This window comes from Pseudophryne corroboree, unplaced genomic scaffold (assembly GCF_028390025.1).
Source record: "Pseudophryne corroboree isolate aPseCor3 unplaced genomic scaffold, aPseCor3.hap2 scaffold_519, whole genome shotgun sequence".
Taxonomy (NCBI): Eukaryota; Metazoa; Chordata; class Amphibia; order Anura; family Myobatrachidae; genus Pseudophryne; species Pseudophryne corroboree.
Genome location: NW_026970122.1, coordinates 31,079 through 51,556, shown reverse-complemented (window position 1 = coordinate 51,556; position 20,478 = coordinate 31,079). Strand labels below are relative to the sequence as shown.

At 35.3% G+C, this 20,478-nt stretch overlaps 2 non-coding genes across 2 annotated transcripts; both read right to left on the bottom strand.

Moving 5' to 3' along the window:
• Nucleotides 1-3,567: 3,567 nt before the first annotated feature.
• On the bottom strand, nt 3,568-3,641 carry TRNAN-AUU (transfer RNA asparagine (anticodon AUU)). The gene has a single exon. It is a non-coding gene; the product is annotated as a tRNA-Asn (tRNA).
• A 4,599-nt stretch (nt 3,642-8,240) lies between these two features.
• Nucleotides 8,241-8,314, bottom strand: TRNAN-GUU (transfer RNA asparagine (anticodon GUU)). The gene has a single exon. It is a non-coding gene; the product is annotated as a tRNA-Asn (tRNA).
• Between the last annotated feature and the right edge of the window lie 12,164 nt (nt 8,315-20,478).

Here is a 20,478-nt window from a genome sequence, read left to right as displayed (position 1 = left end):
TATGAAATTTGACTTGTCTACTTAAAGATCACCAAAATCTGATAACAAGGTCAATTAGGTCCCTGGGTGGGATTGAACCACCAACCTTTTGGTTAATAGCCGTACATACTAACTGATTGCGCCACAGAGACACTTTGCAAAAGTTCATACTGACAAAGGCTAATAAGCATTCATCTAAAACGTTTCCTAGAAAAACTTTAAAAAGTCAATAATCTGGAGAGTTTTTGTAAGATGTTTCTTCCATCAACCAACGAAGAAACACATTGGTACTTTCCCATGATGAGTGAGTGCTTCAGGATCTCTTGCACTTACATGTGCAGCAGAATACTGCAATGGAAGCATGCTGGACCCATAACCCAGAGGTAGGCAGATTGAAACTATCCTCTGCTGTATGCTTTTTTTTTTTTGTTAATTAAAGTAATCCAAAACTGGGATTGATATTTTGGTTCTTTTATTTTTACTTATAGTACAATAACTTTTACCATTTTAATTTGTTTTAATAGTATATTGACAGTATTGTTTTCTTTCAAAAATCCACTTCATTTTCTTTACCCTATTATTAAAATGGTAATTGACAAAAACAAACTACATTGTCACCAGAAGAGCAATACAAAATGTACAAGTGATATATTAAAATCATCTTTCCAGCTTGAATTTCAATGATGCATTGGGGCAACGATTTTGTGAGAAACATCTTCACCCTTAAATAAAGATTTTCTTAATTCCTTACCTGTGTGCTAATAAGATATCACCTTGTTTTCACATTAAACAGACTTCCACATGAGAAAGCAGCAAGGATGCAGTGGCGTTAATGTTTCCTGGTGTCAACCTGTATTATTTCAGTAGACATTGAAATGAGGATGCATCTTGCTGCCTTTCCAATGAAGCAAGTTTAATTTAGTAATAGGTGAAAAACCATCCCTACAAAGGTGTTAATCAGAGACTTGGCTTTGTGGACACTTTTCAGAGAACAAATTTGTTAGCATAAAAATAAAGCCAGAAAATGAAGAGCTGTTTAATCACGCAATTTGATTTTTTTGCCAGCATATTTCTTTTTCTCTGCAACCCACTGCTAAATTGTGCTTCCTAGATGTTTTTATAAAATCAATGAATCAAATCTAACTCTGATTACATCAGAGAAGGCCAGGTACCCTACACCATAACAGGGGGTATGAAATTTGACTTGTCTACTTAAAGATCACCAAAATATGATAACAAGGTCAATTAGGTCCCTGGGTGGGATTGAACCACCAACCTTTTGGTTAATAGCCGTACATACTAACTGATTGCGCCACAGAGACACTTTGTTTAAGTTCATACTGACAAAGGCTAATAAGCATTCATCTAAAACGTTTCCTAGAAAAACTTTAAAAAGTCAATAATCTGGAGAGTTTTTGTAAGATGTTTCTTCCATCAACCAACGAAGAAACACATTGGTACTTTCCCATGATGAGTGAGTGCTTCAGGATCTCTTGAACTTACATGTGCAGCAGAGTACTGCAATGGAAGCATGCTGGGCCCATAACCCAGAGGTAGGCAGATTGAAACTATCCTCTGCTATATGCATTTTTTTTTTGTTAATTAAAGTAATCAAAAACTGGGATTGATATTTTGTCTCTTTTATTTTTACTTAAAGTACAATAACTTTTACCATTTTAATTTGTTTTAATAGTATATTGACAGTATTGTTTTCTTTCAAAAATCCACTTCATTTTCTTTACCCTATTATTAAAATGGTAATTGACAAAAACAAACTACATTGTCACCAGAAGAGCAATACAAAATGTACAAGTGATATATTAAAATCATCTTTCCAGCTTGAATTTCAATGATGCATTGGGTCAACAATTTTGTGAGAAACATCTTCACCCTTAAATAAAGATTTTCTTAATTCCTTACCTGTGTGCTAATTAGATATCACCTTGTTTTCACATTAAACAGACTTCCACATGAGAAAGCAGCAAGGATGCAGTGGCGTTAATGTTTCCTGGTGTCAACCTGTATTATTTCAGTAGACATTGAAATGAGGATACATCTTGCTGCCTTTCCAATGAAGCAAGTTTAATTTAGTAATAGTTGAAAAACCATCCCTACAAAGGTGTTAATCAGAGACTTGGCTTTGTGGACACTTTTCAGAGAACAAATTTGTTAGCATAAAAATAAAGCCAGAAAATAAAGAGCTGTTTAATCACTCAATTGGATTTTTCTGCCAGCATATTTTTTTTCTCTGCAACCCACTGCTAAATTGTGCTTCCTAGCTGTTTTTATAAAATCACTGAATCAAATCTAACTCTGATTACATCAGAGAAGGCCAGGTACCCTACACCAAAACAGGGGGTTTGAAATTTTGACTTGTCTACTTAAAGATCACCAAAATCTGATAACAAGGTCAATTAGGTCCCTGGGTGGGATTGAACCACCAACCTTTTGGTTAATAGCTGTACATACTAACTGATTGCGCCACAGAGACACTTTGCAAAAGTCCATACTGACAAAGGCTAATAAGCATTCATCTAAAACGTTTCCTAGAAAAACTTTAAAAAGTCAATAATCTGGAGAGTTTTTGTAAGATGTTTCTTCCATCAACCAACGAAGAAACACATTGGTACTTTCCCATGATGAGTGAGTGCTTCAGGATCTCTTGAACTTACATGTGCAGCAGAGTACTGCAATGGAAGCATGCTGGGCCCATAACCCAGAGGTAGGCAGATTGAAACTATCCTCTGCTATATGCATTTTTTTTTTTGTTAATTAAAGTAATCCAAAACTGGGATTGATATTTTGTCTCTTTTATTTTTACTTAAAGTACAATAACTTTTACCATTTTAATTTGTTTTAATAGTATATTGACAGTATTGTTTTCTTTCAAAAATCCACTTCATTTTCTTTACCCTATTATTAAAATGGTAATTGACAAAAACAAACTACATTGTCACCAGAAGAGCAATACAAAATGTACAAGTGATATATTAAAATCATCTTTCCAGCTTGAATTTCAATGTTGCATTGGGTCAACAATTTTGTGAGAAACATCTTCACCCTTAAATAAAGATTTTCTTAATTCCTTACCTGTGTGCTAATTAGATATCACCTTGTTTTCACATTAAACAGACTTCCACATGAGAAAGCAGCAAGGATGCAGTGGCGTTAATGTTTCCTGGTGTCAACTTGTATTATTTCAGTAGACATTGAAATGAGGATGCATCTTGCTGCCTTTCCAATGAAGCAAGTTTAATTTAGTAATAGGTGAAAAACCATCCTTACAAAGGTGTTAATCAGAGACTTGGCTTTGTGGACACTTTTCAGAGAACAAATTTGTTAGCATAAAAATAAAGCCAGAAAATGAAGAGCTGTTTAATCACTCGATTGGATTTTTCTGCCAGCATATTTTTTTTCTCTGCAACCCACTGCTAAATTGTGCTTCCTAGCTGTTTTTTATAAAATCACTGAATCAAATCTAACTCTGATTACATCAGAGAAGGCCATGTACCCTACACCATAAGATGAGGTTTGAAATTTTGACTTGTCTACTTAAATATCACCAAAATCTGATCACAAGGTTAATTATGTCCCTGGGTGGGATTGAACCACCAACCTTTTGGTTAATAGCCAAACACACTAACCGATTGCACCACAGAGACACTTTGCAAAAGTCCATACTGACAAAGGCTAATAAGCATTCATCTAAAACGTTTCCTAGAAAAACTTTAAAAAGTCAATAATCTGGAGAGTTTTTGTAAGATGTTTCTTCCATCAACCAACGAAGAAACACATTGGTACTTTCCCATGATGAGTGAGTGCTTCAGGATCTCTTGCACTTACATGTGCAGCAGAGTACTGCAATGGAAGCATGCTGGGCCCATAACCCAGAGGTAGGCAGATTGAAACTATCCTCTGCTATATGCATTTTTTTGTTTGTTAATTAAAGTAATCCAAAACTGGGATTGATATTTTGGCTCTTTTATTTTTACTTAAAGTACAATAACTTTTAACATTTTAATTTGTTTTAATAGTATATTGACAGTATAGTTTTCTATCAAAAATCCACTTAATTTTCTTTACCCTGTTATTACAATGGTAATTGACAAAAAAACTACATTGTCACCAGAAGAGCAATACAAAATGTACAAGTGATATATTAAAATCATCTTTCCAGCTTGAATTTCAATGATGCATTGGGGCAACAATTTTGTGAGAAACATCTTCACCCTTAAATAAAGATTTTCGTAATTCCTTACCTGTGTGCTAATTAGATACCACCTTGTTTTCACATTAAACAGACTTCCACATGAGAAAGCAGCAAGGATGCAGTGGCGTTAATGTTTCCTGGTGTCAACCTGTATTATTTCAGTAGACATTGAAATGAGGATACATCTTGCTGCCTTTCCAATGAAGCAAGTTTAATTTAGTAATAGGTGAAAAACCATCCCTACAAAGGTGTTAATCAGAGACTTGGCTTTGTGGACACTTTTCAGAGAACAAATTTGTTAGCATAAAAATAAAGCCAGAAAATAAAGAGCTGTTTAATCACTCAATTGGATTTTTCTGCCAGCATATTTTTTTTCTCTGCAACCCACTGCTAAATTGTGCTTCCTAGTTGTTTTTTTAAAATCACTGAATCAAATCTAACTCTGATTACATCAGAGAAGGCCAGGTACCCTACACCATAACAGGGGGTTTGAAATTTTGACTTGTCTACTTAAAGATCACCAAAATCTGATAACAAGGTCAATTAGGTCCCTGGGTGGGATTGAACCACCAACCTTTTGGTTAATAGCCGTACATACTTACTGATTGCGCCACAGAGACACTTTGCAAAAGTCCATACTGACAAAGGCTAATAAGCATTCATCTAAAACGTTTCCTAGAAAAACTTTAAAAAGTCAATAATCTGGAGAGTTTTTGTAAGATGTTTCTTCCATCAACCAACGAAGAAACACATTGGTACTTTCCCATGATGAGTGAGTGCTTCAGGATCTCTTGAACTTACATGTGCAGCAGAGTACTGCAATGGAAGCATGCTGGGCCCATAACCCAGAGGTAGGCAGATTGAAACTATCCTCTGCTATATGCATTTTTTTTTTGTTAATTAAAGTAATCCAAAACTGGGATTGATATTTTGTCTCTTTTATTTTTACTTAAAGTACAATAACTTTTACCATTTTAATTTGTTTTAATAGTATATTGACAGTATTGTTTTCTTTCAAAAATCCACTTCATTTTCTTTACCCTATTATTAAAATGGTAATTGACAAAAACAAACTACATTGTCACCAGAAGAGCAATACAAAATGTACAAGTGATATATTAAAATCATCTTTCCAGCTTGAATTTCAATGTTGCATTGGGTCAACAATTTTGTGAGAAACATCTTCACCCTTAAATAAAGATTTTCTTAATTCCTTACCTGTGTGCTAATTAGATATCACCTTGTTTTCACATTAAACAGACTTCCACATGAGAAAGCAGCAAGGATGCAGTGGCGTTAATGTTTCCTGGTGTCAACTTGTATTATTTCAGTAGACATTGAAATGAGGATGCATCTTGCTGCCTTTCCAATGAAGCAAGTTTAATTTAGTAATAGGTGAAAAACCATCCTTACAAAGGTGTTAATCAGAGACTTGGCTTTGTGGACACTTTTCAGAGAACAAATTTGTTAGCATAAAAATAAAGCCAGAAAATGAAGAGCTGTTTAATCACTCGATTGGATTTTTATGCCAGCATATTTTTTTTCTCTGCAACCCACTGCTAAATTGTGCTTCCTAGCTGTTTTTTATAAAATCACTGAATCAAATCTAACTCTGATTACATCAGAGAAGGCCAGGTACCCTACACAATAAGAGGGGGTTTGAAATTTTGACTTGTCTACTTAAATATCACCAAAATCTGATCACAAGGTCAATTACGTCCCTGGGTGGGATTGAACCACCAACCTTTTGGTTAATAGCCGAACACACTAACCGATTGCGCCACCGAGACACTTTGTAAACAGTACATACTGACAAAGGCTAATAAGCATACATCTAGAACGTTTCCTAGAAAAATATTAAAAAATCAATAATCTGGAGAGTTTTTGTAAGATGTTTCTTCCATCAACCAATGAATAAACACATTGGTACTTTCCCATGATGAGTGAGTGCTTCAGGATCTCTTGCACTTACATGTGCAGCAGAGTACTGCAATGGAAGCATGCTGGACCCATAACCCAGAGGTAGGCAGATTGAAACTATCCTTTGCTATATGCATTTTTTTTGTTAATTTAAGTAATCAAAACTGGGATTGATATTTTTGCTCTTTTATTTTTACTTAAAGTACAATAACTTTTACCATTTTAATTTGTTTTAATAGTATATTGACAGTATAGTTTTCTTTCAAAAATCCACTTAATTTTCTTTACCCTATTATTAAAATGGTAATTGACAAAAAAAACTACATTGTCACCAGAAGAGCAATACAAAATGTACAAGTGATATATTAAAATCATCTTTCCAGCTTGAATTTCAATGATGCATTGGGGCAACGATTTTGTGAGAAACATCTTCACCCTTAAATAAAGATTTTCTTAATTCCTTACCTGTGTGCTAATTAGATATCACCTTGTTTTCATATTAAACAGACTTTTACATGAGAAAGCAGCAAGGATGCAGTGGCGTTAATGTTTCCTGGTGTCAACCTGTATTATTTCAGTAGACATTGAAATGAGGATGCATCTTGCTGCCTTTCCAATGAAGCAAGTTTAATTTAGTAATAGGTGAAAAACCATCCTTACAAAGGTGTTAATCAGAGACTTGGCTTTGTGGACACTTTTCAGAGAACAAATTTGTTAGCATAAAAATAAAGCCAGAAAATAAAGAGCTGTTTAATCACTCAATTGGATTTTTCTGCCAGCATATTTTTTTTCTCTGCAACCCACTGCTAAATTGTGCTTCCTAGCTGTTTTTATAAAATAACTGAATCAAATCTAACTCTGATTACATCAGAGAAGGCCAAGTACCCTACACCATAACAGGGGGTTTGAAATTTTGACTTGTCTACTTAAAGATCACCAAAATCTGATAACAAGGTCAATTAGGTCCCTGGGTGGGATTAAACCACCAACCTTTTGGTTAAAAGCCGTACATACTAACTGATTGCGCCACAGAGACACTTTGCAAATTTCCATACTGACAAAGGCTAATAAGCATTCATCTAAAACGTTTCCTAGAAAAACTTTAAAATGTCAATAATCTGGAGAGTTTTTGTAAGATGTTTCTTCCATCAACCAACGAAGAAACACATTGGTACTTTCCCATGATGAGTGAGTGCTTCAGGATCTCTTGCACTTACATGTGCAGCAGAGTACTGCAATGGAAGCATGCTGGGCCCATAACCCAGAGGTAGGCAGATTGAAACTATCCTCTGCTATATGCATTTTTTTTTGTTAATTAAAGTAATCCAAAACTGGGATTGATATTTTGTCTCTTTTATTTTTACTTAAAGTACAATAACTTTTACCATTTTAATTTGTTTTAATAGTATATTGACAGTATTGTTTTCTTTCAAAAATCCACTTCATTTTCTTTACCCTATTATTAAAATGGTAATTGACAAAAACAAACTACATTGTCACCAGAAGAGCAATACAAAATGTACAAGTGATATATTAAAATCATCTTTCCAGCTTGAATTTCAATGATGCATTGGGTCAACAATTTTGTGAGAAACATCTTCACCCTTAAATAAAGATTTTCTTAATTCCTTACCTGTGTGCTAATTAGATATCACCTTGTTTTCACATTAAACAGACTTCCACATGAGAAAGCAGCAAGGATGCAGTGGCGTTAATGTTTCCTGGTGTCAACTTGTATTATTTCAGTAGACATTGAAATGAGGATGCATCTTGCTGCCTTTCCAATGAAGCAAGTTTAATTTAGTAATAGGTGAAAAACCATCCTTACAAAGGTGTTAATCAGAGACTTGGCTTTGTGGACACTTTTCAGAGAACAAATTTGTTAGCATAAAAATAAAGCCAGAAAATGAAGAGCTGTTTAATCACTCGATTGGATTTTTCTGCCAGCATATTTTTTTTCTCTGCAACCCACTGCTAAATTGTGCTTCCTAGCTGTTTTTTATAAAATCACTGAATCAAATCTAACTCTGATTACATCAGAGAAGGCCATATACCCTACACCATAAGAGGAGGTTTGAAATTTTGACTTGTCTACTTAAATATCACCAAAATCTGATCACAAGGTTAATTACGTCCCTGGGTGGGATTGAACCACCGACATTTTGGTTAACAGCCAAACACACTAACCGATTGCGCCACAGAGACACTTTGCAAAAAGTACATACTGACAAAGGCTAATAAGCATACATCTAGAACGTTTCCTAGAAAAACATTAAAAAATCAATAATCTGGAGAGTTTTTGTAAGATGTTTCTTCCATCAACCAACGAATAAACACATTGGTACTTTCCCATGATGAGTGAGTGCTTCAGGATCTCTTGCACTTACATGGGCAGCAGAGTACTGCAATGGAAGCATGCTGGACCCATAACCCAGAGGTAGGCAGATTGAAACTATCCTTTGCTATATGCATTTTTTTTGTTAATTTAAGTAATCAAAACTGGGATTGATATTTTTGCTCTTTTATTTTTACTTAAAGTACAATAACTTTTACCATTTTAATTTGTTTTAATAGTATATTGACAGTATAGTTTTCTTTCAAAAATCCACTTAATTTTCTTTACCCTGTTATTAAAATGGTAATTGACAAAAAAACTACATTGTCACCAGAAGAGCAATACAAAATGTACAAGTGATATATTAAAATCATCTTTCCAGCTTGAATTTCAATGATGCATTGGGGCAACAATTTTGTGAGAAACATATTCACCCTTAAATAAAGATTTTCGTAATTTCTTACCTGTGTGCTAATTAGATATCACCTTGTTTTCACATTAAACAGACTTCCACATGAGAAAGCAGCAAGGATGCAGTGGCGTTAATGTTTCCTGGTGTCAACCTGTATTATTTCAGTAGACATTGAAATGAGGATGCATCTTGCTGCCTTTCCAATGAAGCAAGTTTAATTTAGTAATAGGTGAAAAACCATCCCTACAAAGGTGTTAATCAGAGACTTGGCTTTGTGGACACTTTTCAGAGAACAAATTTGTTAGCATAAAAATAAAGCCAGAAAATGAAGAGCTGTTTAATCACGCAATTTGATTTTTTTGCCAGCATATTTCTTTTTCTCTGCAACCCACTGCTAAATTGTGCTTCCTAGATGTTTTTATAAAATCACTGAATCAAATCTAACTCTGATTACATCAGAGAAGGCCAGGTACCCTACACCATAACAGGGTGTATGAAATTTGACTTGTCTACTTAAAGATCACCAAAATCTGACAACAAGGTCAATTAGGTCGGATTGAACCACCAACCTTTTGGTTAATAGCCGTACATACTAACTGATTGCGCCACAGAGACACTTTGCAAAAGTTCATACTGACAAAGGCTAATAAGCATTCATCTAAAACGTTTCCTAGAAAAACTTTAAAAAGTCAATAATCTGGAGAGTTTTTGTAAGATGTTTCTTCCATCAACCAACGAAGAAACACATTGGTACTTTCCCATGATGAGTGAGTGCTTCAGGATCTCTTGCACTTACATGTGCAGCAGAGTACTGCAATGGAAGCATGCTGGACCCATAACCCAGAGGTAGGCAGATTGAAACTATCCTCTGCTGTATGCTTTTTTTTTTGTTAATTAAAGTAATCCAAAACTGGGATTGATATTTTGGCTCTTTTATTTTTACTTAAAGTACAATAACTTTTACCATTTTAATTTGTTTTAATAGTATATTGACAGTATTGTTTTCTTTCAAAAATCCACTTCATTTTCTTTACCCTATTATTAAAATGGTAATTGACAAAAACAAACTACATTGTCACCAGAAGAGCAATACAAAATGTACAAGTGATATATTAAAATCATCTTTCCAGCTTGAATTTCAATGATGCATTGGGGCAACGATTTTGTGAGAAACATCTTCACCCTTAAATAAAGATTTTCTTAATTCATTACCTGTGTGCTAATTAGATATCACCTTGTTTTCACATTAAACAGACTTCCACATGAGAAAGCAGCAAGGATGCAGTGGCGTTAATGTTTCCTGGTGTCAACATGTATTATTTCAGTAGACATTGAAATGAGGATGCATCTTGCTGCCTTTCCAATGAAGCAAGTTTAATTTAGTAATAGGTGAAAAACCATCCCTACAAAGGTGTTAATCAGAGACTTGGCTTTGTGGACACTTTTCAGAGAACAAATTTGTTAGCATAAAAATAAAGCCAGAAAATGAAGAGCTGTTTAATCACGCAATTTGATTTTTTTGCCAGCATATTTCTTTTTCTCTGCAACCCACTGCTAAATTGTGCTTCCTAGATGTTTTTATAAAATCACTGAATCAAATCTAACTCTGATTACATCAGAGAAGGCCAGGTACCCCACACCATAACAGGGGGTATGAAATTTGACTTGTCTACTTAAAGATAACCAAAATCTGATAACAAGGTCAATTAGGTCCCTGGGTGGAATTGAACCACCAACCTTTTGGTTAATAGCCGTACACACTAACTGATTGCGCCACAGAGACACTTTGCAAAAGTCCATACTGACAAAGGCTAATAAGCATTCATCTAAAACGTTTCCTAGAAAAACTTTAAAAAGTCAATAATCTGGAGAGTTTTTGTAAGATGTTTCTTCCATCAACCAACGAAGAAACACATTGGTACTTTCCCATGATGAGTGAGTGCTTCAGGATCTCTTGAACTTACATGTGCAGCAGAGTACTGCAATGGAAGCATGCTGGGCCCATAACCCAGAGGTAGGCAGATTGAAACTATCCTCTGCTATATGCATTTTTTTTTGTTAATTAAAGTAATCCAAAACTGGGATTGATATTTTGTCTCTTTTATTTTTACTTAAAGTACAATAACTTTTACCATTTTAATTTGTTTTAATAGTATATTGACAGTATTGTTTTCTTTCAAAAATCCACTTAATTTTCTTTACCCTATTATTAAAATGGTAATTGACAAAAACAAACTACATTGTCACCAGAAGAGCAATACAAAATGTACAAGTGATATATTAAAATCATCTTTCCAGCTTGAATTTCAATGATGCATTGGGTCAACAATTTTGTGAGAAACATCTTCACCCTTAAATAAAGATTTTCTTAATTCCTTACCTGTGTGCTAATTAGATATCACCTTGTTTTCACATTAAACAGACTTCCACATGAGAAAGCAGCAAGGATGCAGTGGCGTTAATGTTTCCTGGTGTCAACTTGTATTATTTCAGTAGACATTGAAATGAGGATGCATCTTGCTGCCTTTCCAATGAAGCAAGTTTAATTTAGTAATAGGTGAAAAACCAACCTTACAAAGGTGTTAATCAGAGACTTGGCTTTGTGGACACTTTTCAGAGAACAAATTTGTTAGCATAAAAATAAAGCCAGAAAATGAAGAGCTGTTTAATCACTCGATTGGATTTTTCTGCCAGCATATTTTTTTTCTCTGCAACCCACTGCTAAATTGTGCTTCCTAGCTGTTTTTTATAAAATCACTGAATCAAATCTAACTCTGATTACATCAGAGAAGGCCATGTACCCTACACCATAAGAGGAGGTTTGAAATTTTGACTTGTCTACTTAAATATCACCAAAATCTGATCACAAGGTTAATTACGTCCCTGGGTGGGATTGAACCACCAACCTTTTGGTTAATAGCCGAACACACTAACCGATTGCGCCACAGAGACACTTTGCAAACAGTACATACTGACAAAGGCTAATAAGCATACATCTAGAACGTTTCCTAGAAAAACATTAAAAAATCAATAATCTGGAGAGTTTTTGTAAGATGTTTCTTCCATCAACCAATGAATAAACACATTGGTACTTTCCCATGATGAGTGAGTGCTTCACGATCTCTTGCACTTACATGTGCAGCAGAGTACAGCAATGGAAGCATGCTGGACCCATAACCCAGAGGTAGGCAGATTGAAACTATCCTTTGTTATATGCATTTTTTTTTGTTAATTTAAGTAATCAAAACTGGGATTGATATTTTTGCTCTTTTATTTTTACTTAAAGTACAATAACTTTTACCATTTTAATTTGTTTTAATAGTATATTGACAGTATAGTTTTCTTTCAAAAATCCGCTTAATTTTCTTTACCCTATTATTAAAATGGTAATTGACAAAAAAAACTACATTGTCACCAGAAGAGCAATACAAAATGTACAAGTGATATATTAAAATCATCTTTCCAGCTTGAATTTCAAAGATGCATTGGGGCAACAATTTTGTGAGAAACATCTTCACCCTTAAATAAAGATTTTCGGAATTTCTTACCTGTGTGCTAATTAGATATCACCTTGTTTTCACATTAAACAGACTTCCACATGAGAAAGCAGCAAGGATGCAGTGGCGTTAATGTTTCCTGGTGTCAACTTGTATTATTTCAGTAGACATTGAAATGAGGATGCATCTTGCTGCCTTTCCAATGAAGCAAGTTTAATTTAGTAATAGGTGAAAAACCATCCCTACAAAGGTGTTAATCAGAGACTTGGCTTTGTGGACACTTTTCAGAGAACAAATTTGTTAGCATAAAAATAAAGCCAGAAAATGAAGAGCTGTTTAATCACGCAATTTGATTTTTTTGCCAGCATATTTCTTTTTCTCTGCAACCCACTGCTAAATTGTGCTTCCTAGATGTTTTTATAAAATCACTGAATCAAATCTAACTCTGATTACATCAGAGAAGGCCAGGTACCCTACACCATAACAGGGGGTATGAAATTTGACTTGTCTACTTAAATATCACCAAAATCTGATAACAAGGTCAATTGGTGGGATTGAACCACCAACCTTTTGGTTAATAGCCGTACATACTAACTGATTGCGCCACAGAGACACTTTGCAAAAGTTCATACTGACAAAGGCTAATAAGCATTCATCTAAAACGTTTCCTAGAAAAACTTTAAAAAGTCAATAATCTGGAGAGTTTTTGTAAGATGTTTCTTCCATCAACCAACGAAGAAACACATTGGTACTTTCCCATGATGAGTGAGTGCTTCAGGATCTCTTGCACTTACATGTGCAGCAGAGTACTGCAATGGAAGCATGCTGGGCCCATAACCCAGAGGTAGGCAGATTGAAACTATCCTCTGCTATATGCATTTTTTTGTTTGTTAATTAAAGTAATCCAAAACTGGGATTGATATTTTGTCTCTTTTATTTTTACTTAAAGTACAATAACTTTTACCATTTTAATTTGTTTTAATAGTATATTGACAGTATTGTTTTCTTTCAAAAATCCACTTCATTTTCTTTACCCTATTATTAAAATGGTAATTGACAAAAACAAACTACATTGTCACCAGAAGAGCAATACAAAATGTACAAGTGATATATTAAAATCATCTTTCCAGCTATAATTTCAATGATGCATTGGGGCAACGATTTTGTGAGAAACATCTTCACCCTTAAATAACGATTTTCTTAATTCCTTACCTGTGTGCTAATTAGATATCACCTTGTTTTCACATTAAACAGACTTCCACATGAGAAAGCAGCAAGGATGCAGTGGCGTTAATGTTTCCTGGTGTCAACCTGTATTATTTCAGTAGACATTGAAATGAGGATGCATCTTGCTGCCTTTCCAATGAAGCAAGTTTAATTTAGTAATAGGTGAAAAACCATCCTTACAAAGGTGTTAATCAGAGACTTGGCTTTGTGGACACTTTTCAGAGAACAAATTCGTTAGCATAAAAATAAAGCCAGAAAATAAAAAACTGTTTAATCACTCAATTGGATTTTTCTGCCAGCATATTTTTTTTCTCTGCAACCCACTGCTAAATTGTGCTTCCAAGCTGTTTTTATAAAATCACTGAATCAAATCTAACTCTGATTACATCAGAGAAGGCCAAGTACCCTACACCATAACAGGGGGTTTGAAATTTTGACTTGTCTACTTAAAGATCACCAAAATCTGATAACAAGGTCAATTAGGTCCCTGGGTGGGATTGAACCACCAACCTTTTGGTTAATAGCCGTACATACTAACTGATTGCGCCACAGAGACACTTTGCAAAAGTCCATACTGACAAAGGCTAAAAAGCATTCATCTAAAACGTTTCCTAGCAAAACTTTAAAAAGTCAATAATCTGGAGAGTTTTTGTAAGATGTTTCTTCCATCAACCAACGAAGAAACACATTGGTACTTTCCCATGATGAGTGAGTGCTTCAGGATCTCTTGCACTTACATGTGCAGCAGAGTACTGCAATGGAAGCATGCTGGACCCATAACCCAGAGGTAGGCAGATTGAAACTATCCTCTGCTGTATGCTTTTTTTTTTTGTTAATTAAAGTAATCCAAAACTGGGATTGATATTTTGGCTCTTTTATTTTTACTTAAAGTACAATAACTTTTACCATTTTAATTTGTTTTAATAGTATATTGACAGTATTGTTTTCTTTCAAAAATCCACTTCATTTTCTTTACCCTATTATTAAAATGGTAATTGACAAAAACAAACTACATTGTCACCAGAAGAGCAATACAAAATGTACAAGTGATATATTAAAATCATCTTTCCAGCTTGAATTTCAATGATGCATTGGGTCAACAATTTTGTGAGAAACATCTTCACCCTTAAATAAAGATTTTCTTAATTCCTTACCTGTGTGCTAATTAGATATCACCTTGTTTTCACATTAAACAGACTTCCACATGAGAAAGCAGCAAGGATGCAGTGGCGTTAATGTTTCCTGGTGTCAACTTGTATTATTTCAGTAGACATTGAAATGAGGATGCATCTTGCTGCCTTTCCAATGAAGCAAGTTTAATTTAGTAATAGGTGAAAAACCATCCTTACAAAGGTGTTAATCAGAGACTTGGCTTTGTGGACACTTTTCAGAGAACAAATTTGTTAGCATAAAAATAAAGCCAGAAAATGAAGAGCTGTTTAATCACTCGATTGGATTTTTCTGCCAGCATATTTTTTTTCTCTGCAACCCACTGCTAAATTGTGCTTCCTAGCTGTTTTTTATAAAATCACTGAATCAAATCTAACTCTGATTACATCAGAGAAGGCCATGTACCCTACACCATAAGAGGAGGTTTGAAATTTTGACTTGTCTACTTAAATATCACCAAAATCTGATCACAAGGTTAATTACATCCCTGGGTGGGATTGAACCACCAACCTTTTGGTTAACAGCCAAACACACTAACCGATTGCGCCACAGAGACACTTTGCAACAAGTACATACTGACAAAGGCTAATAAGCATACATCTAGAACGTTTCCTAGAAAAACATTAAAAAATCAATAATCTGGAGAGTTTTTGTAAGATGTTTCTTCCATCAACCAACGAATAAACACATTGGTACTTTCCCATGATGAGTGAGTGCTTCAGGATCTCTTGCACTTACATGGGCAGCAGAGTACTGCAATGGAAGCATGCTGGACCCATAACCCAGAGGTAGGCAGATTGAAACTATCCTTTGCTATATGCATTTTTTTTGTTAATTTAAGTAATCAAAACTGGGATTGATATTTTTGCTCTTTTATTTTTACTTAAAGTACAATAACTTTTACCATTTTAATTTGTTTTAATAGTATATTGACAGTATAGTTTTCTTTCAAAAATCCACTTAATTTTCTTTACCCTGTTATTAAAATGGTAATTGACAAAAAAACTACATTGTCACCAGAAGAGCAATACAAAATGTACAAGTGATATATTAAAATCATCTTTCCAGCTTGAATTTCAATGATGCATTGGGGCAACAATTTTGTGAGAAACATCTTCACCCTTAAATAAAGATTTTCGTAATTCCTTACCTGTGTGCTAATTAGATATCACCTTGTTTTCACATTAAACAGACTTCCATGTGAGAAAGCAGCAAAGATGCAGTGGCGTTAATGTTTCCTGGTGTCAACCTGTATTATTTCAGTAGACATTGAAATGAGGATGCATCTTGCTGCCTTTCCAATGAAGCAAGTTTAATTTAGTAATAGGTGAAAAACCATCCTTACAAAGGTGTTAATCAGAGACTTGGCTTTGTGGACACTTTTCAGAGAACAAATTTGTTAGCATAAAAATAAATTCCAGAAAATGAAGAGCTGTTTAATCACTCAATTGGATTTTTCTGCCAGCATATTTTTTTTCTCTGCAACCCACTGCTAAATTGTGCTTCCTAGCTGTTTTTTATAAAATCACTGAATCAAATCTAACTCTGATTACATCAGAGAAGGCCAGGTACCCTACACAATAAGAGGGGGTTTGAAATTTTGACTTGTCTACTTAAATATCACCAAAATCTGATCACAAGGTCAATTACGTCCCTGGGTGGGATTGAACCACCAACCTTTTGGTTAATAGCCGAACACACTAACCGATTGCGCCACCGAGACACTTTGCAAACAGTACATACTGACAAAGGCTAATAAGCATACATCTAGAACGTTTCCTAGAAAAATATTAAAAAATCAATAATCTGGAGAGTTTTTGTAAGATGTTTCTTCCATCAACCAATGAATAAACACATTGGTACTTTCCCATGATGAGGGAGTGCTTCAGGATCTCTTGCACTTACATGTGCAGCAGAGTACTGCAATGGAAGCATGCTGGACCCATAACCCAGAGGTAGGCAGATTGAAACTATCCTTTGCTATATGCATTTTTTTTGGTTAATTTAAGTAATCAAAACTGGGATTGATATTTTTGCTCTTTTATTTTTACTTAAAGTACAATAACTTTTACCATTTTAATTTGTTTTAATAGTATATTGACAGTATAGTTTTCTTTCAAAAATCCACTTAATTTTCTTTACCCTATTATTAAAATGGTAATTGACAAAAAAAACTACATTGTCACCAGAAGAGCAATACAAAATGTACAAGTGATATATTAAAATCATCTTTCCAGCTTGAATTTCAATGATGCATTGGGGCAACAATTTTGTGAGAAACATCTTCACCCTTAAATAAAGATTTTCGTAATTTCTTACCTGTGTGCTAATTAGATATCACCTTGTTTTCACATTAAACAGACTTCCACATGAGAAAGCAGCAAGGATGCAGTGGCGTTAATGTTTCCTGGTGTCAACCTGTATTATTTCAGTAGACATTGAAATGAGGATGCATCTTGCTGCCTTTCCAATGAAGCAAGTTTAATTTAGTAATAGGTGAAAAACCATCCTTACAAAGGTGTTAATCAGAGACTTGGCTTTGTGGACACTTTTCAGAGAACAAATTTGTTAGCATAAAAATAAAGCCAGAAAATGAAGAGCTGTTTAATCACGCAATTTGATTTTTTTGCCAGCATATTTCTTTTTCTCTGCAACCCACTGCTAAATTGTGCTTCCTAGATGTTTTTATAAAATCACTGAATCAAATCTAACTCTGATTACATCAGAGAAGGCCAGGTACCCTACACCATAACAGGGGGTATGAAATTTGACTTTTCTACTTAAAGATCACCAAAATCTGATAACAAGGTCAATTAGGTCCCTGGGTGGGATTGAACCACCAACCTTTTGGTTAATAGCCGTACATACTAACTGATTGCGCCACAGAGACACTTTGCAAAAGTTCATACTGACAAAGGCTAATAAGCATTCATCTAAAACGTTTCCTAGAAAAACTTTAAAAAGTCAATAATCAGGAGAGTTTTTGTAAGATGTTTCTTCCATCAACCAACGAAGAAACACATTGGTACTTTCCCATGATGAGTGAGTGCTTCAGGATCTCTTGCACTTACATGTGCAGCAGAGTACTGCAATGGAAGCATGCTGGGCCCATAACCCAGAGGTAGGCAGATTGAAACTATCCTCTGCTATATGCATTTTTTTGTTTGTTAATTAAAGTAATCCAAAACTGGGATTGATATTTTGTCTCTTTTATTTTTACTTAAAGTACAATAACTTTTACCATTTTAATTTGTTTTAATAGTATATTGACAGTATTGTTTTCTTTCAAAAATCCACTTCATTTTCTTTACCCTATTATTAAAATGGTAATTGACAAAAACAAACTACATTGTCACCAGAAGAGCAATACAAAATGTACAAGTGATATATTAAAATCATCTTTCCAGCTATAATTTCAATGATGCATTGGGGCAACGATTTTGTGAGAAACATCTTCACCCTTAAATAAAGATTTTCTTAATTCCTTACCTGTGTGCTAATTAGATATCACCTTGTTTTCACATTAAACAGACTTCCACATGAGAAAGCAGCAAGGATGCAGTGGCGTTAATGTTTCCTGGTGTCAACCTGTATTATTTCAGTAGACATTGAAATGAGGATGCATCTTGCTGCCTTTCCAATGAAGCAAGTTTAATTTAGTAATAGGTGAAAAACCATCCTTACAAAGGTGTTAATCAGAGACTTGGCTTTGTGGACACTTTTCAGAGAACAAATTTGTTAGCATAAAAATAAAGCCAGAAAATAAAAAACTGTTTAATCACTCAATTGGATTTTTCTGCCAGCATTTTTTTTTTCTCTGCAACCCACTGCTAAATTGTGCTTCCTAGCTGTTTTTATAAAATCACTGAATCAAATCTAACTCTGATTACATCAGAGAAGGCCAAGTACCCTACACCATAACAGGGGGTTTGAAATTTTGACTTGTCTACTTAAAGATCACCAAAATCTGATAACAAGGTCAATTAGGTCCCTGGGTGGGATTGAACCACCAACCTTTTGGTTAATAGCCGTACATACTAACTGATTGCGCCACAGAGACACTTTGCAAAAGTCCATACTGACAAAGGCTAATAAGCATTCATCTAAAACGTTTCCTAGCAAAACTTTAAAAAGTCAATAATCTGGAGAGTTTTTGTAAGATGTTTCTTCCATCAACCAACGAAGAAACACATTGGTACTTTCCCATGATGAGTGAGTGCTTCAGGATCTCTTGCACTTACATGTGCAGCAGAGTACTGCAATGGAAGCATGCTGGACCCATAACCCAGAGGTAGGCAGATTGAAACTATCCTCTGCTGTATGCTTTTTTTTTTGTTAATTAAAGTAATCCAAAACTGGGATTGATATTTTGGCTCTTTTATTTTTACTTAAAGTACAATAACTTTTACCATTTTAATTTGTTTTAATAGTATATTGACAGTATTGTTTTCTTTCAAAAATCCACTTAATTTTCTTTACCCTATTATTAAAATGGTAATTGACAAAAACAAACTACATTGTCACCAGAAGAGCAATACAAAATGTACAAGTGATATATTAAAATCATCTTTCCAGCTTGAATTTCAATGATGCATTGGGGCAACGATTTTGTGAGAAACATCTTCACCCTTAAATAAAGATTTTCTTAATTCCTTACCTGTGTGCTAATTAGATAATTAGATATCACCTTGTTTTCACATTAAACAGACTTCCACATGAGAAAGCAGCAAGGATGCAGTGGCGTTAATGTTTCCTGGTGTCAACCTGAATTATTTCAGTAGACATTGAAATGAGGATGCATCTTGCTGACAGCCAACATCCCGAAGGCGAGTATTGGAGGGAGGGTTAGGACCGGGGGAGGGGGTGTTAGGGAAGGCACTAGGGGGGGGGGTTAGTCCTAGCTGCCACCCCCTGAGGGTTAGCCCTATCCGCCACCCCCCCAGAGGGTTAGGATTAGGTATCATATGACTGCTGGAATCCCGAGCGCCGGATGCCATACCCAACCCCCTTTACTTTTTCAGGCATTTCTATCTCTCCTCTCTCTATGGTGTTCCGATTGCCCACTTTCCCTTGTGCTTTTCTCTCTCTCTCTCTCTCCTTTGTTTAGAGCATCAGTTTCTGTAGTCCACTTTATCCTTATTTTTTCCAGTGTTTCACTATCTCTCTGATGTAATGAGGATGTATGGTCTAGAGGGATCAGTAATGCATTGTACTGTATAGAGGCGTCAGGGATGTAGCGTAGGGTATAGAGGCGTCAGGGATGTAGCGTAGGTTATAGAGGCATCAGGAATGTAGCGTAGGGAATAGAGGCATCAGGGATGTAGCGTAGGGTATAGAGGCGTCAGGGATGTAGCATAGGGAATAGAGGCGTCAGGGATGTAGCGTAGGGAATAGAGGCGTCAGGGATTTAGCTTAGGGAATATAGGCATCAGGGATGTACTAGCAGGTATATAGAGGTCAGTGTACTGTATAGAGGGTAGAGATGAGCGGGTTCGGTTCCTCGGAATCCGAACCCGCCCGAACTTCAGGTTTTTTTACACGGGGCCGAGCGACTCGGATCTTCCCGCCTTGCTCGGTTAACCCGAGCGCGCCCGAACGTCATCATCCCGCTGTCGGATTCTCGCGAGGCTCGTATTCTATCGCGAGACTCGGATTCTATATAAGGAGCCGCGCGTCGCCGCCATTTTCACACGTGCATTGAGATTGATAGGGAGAGGACGTGGCTGGC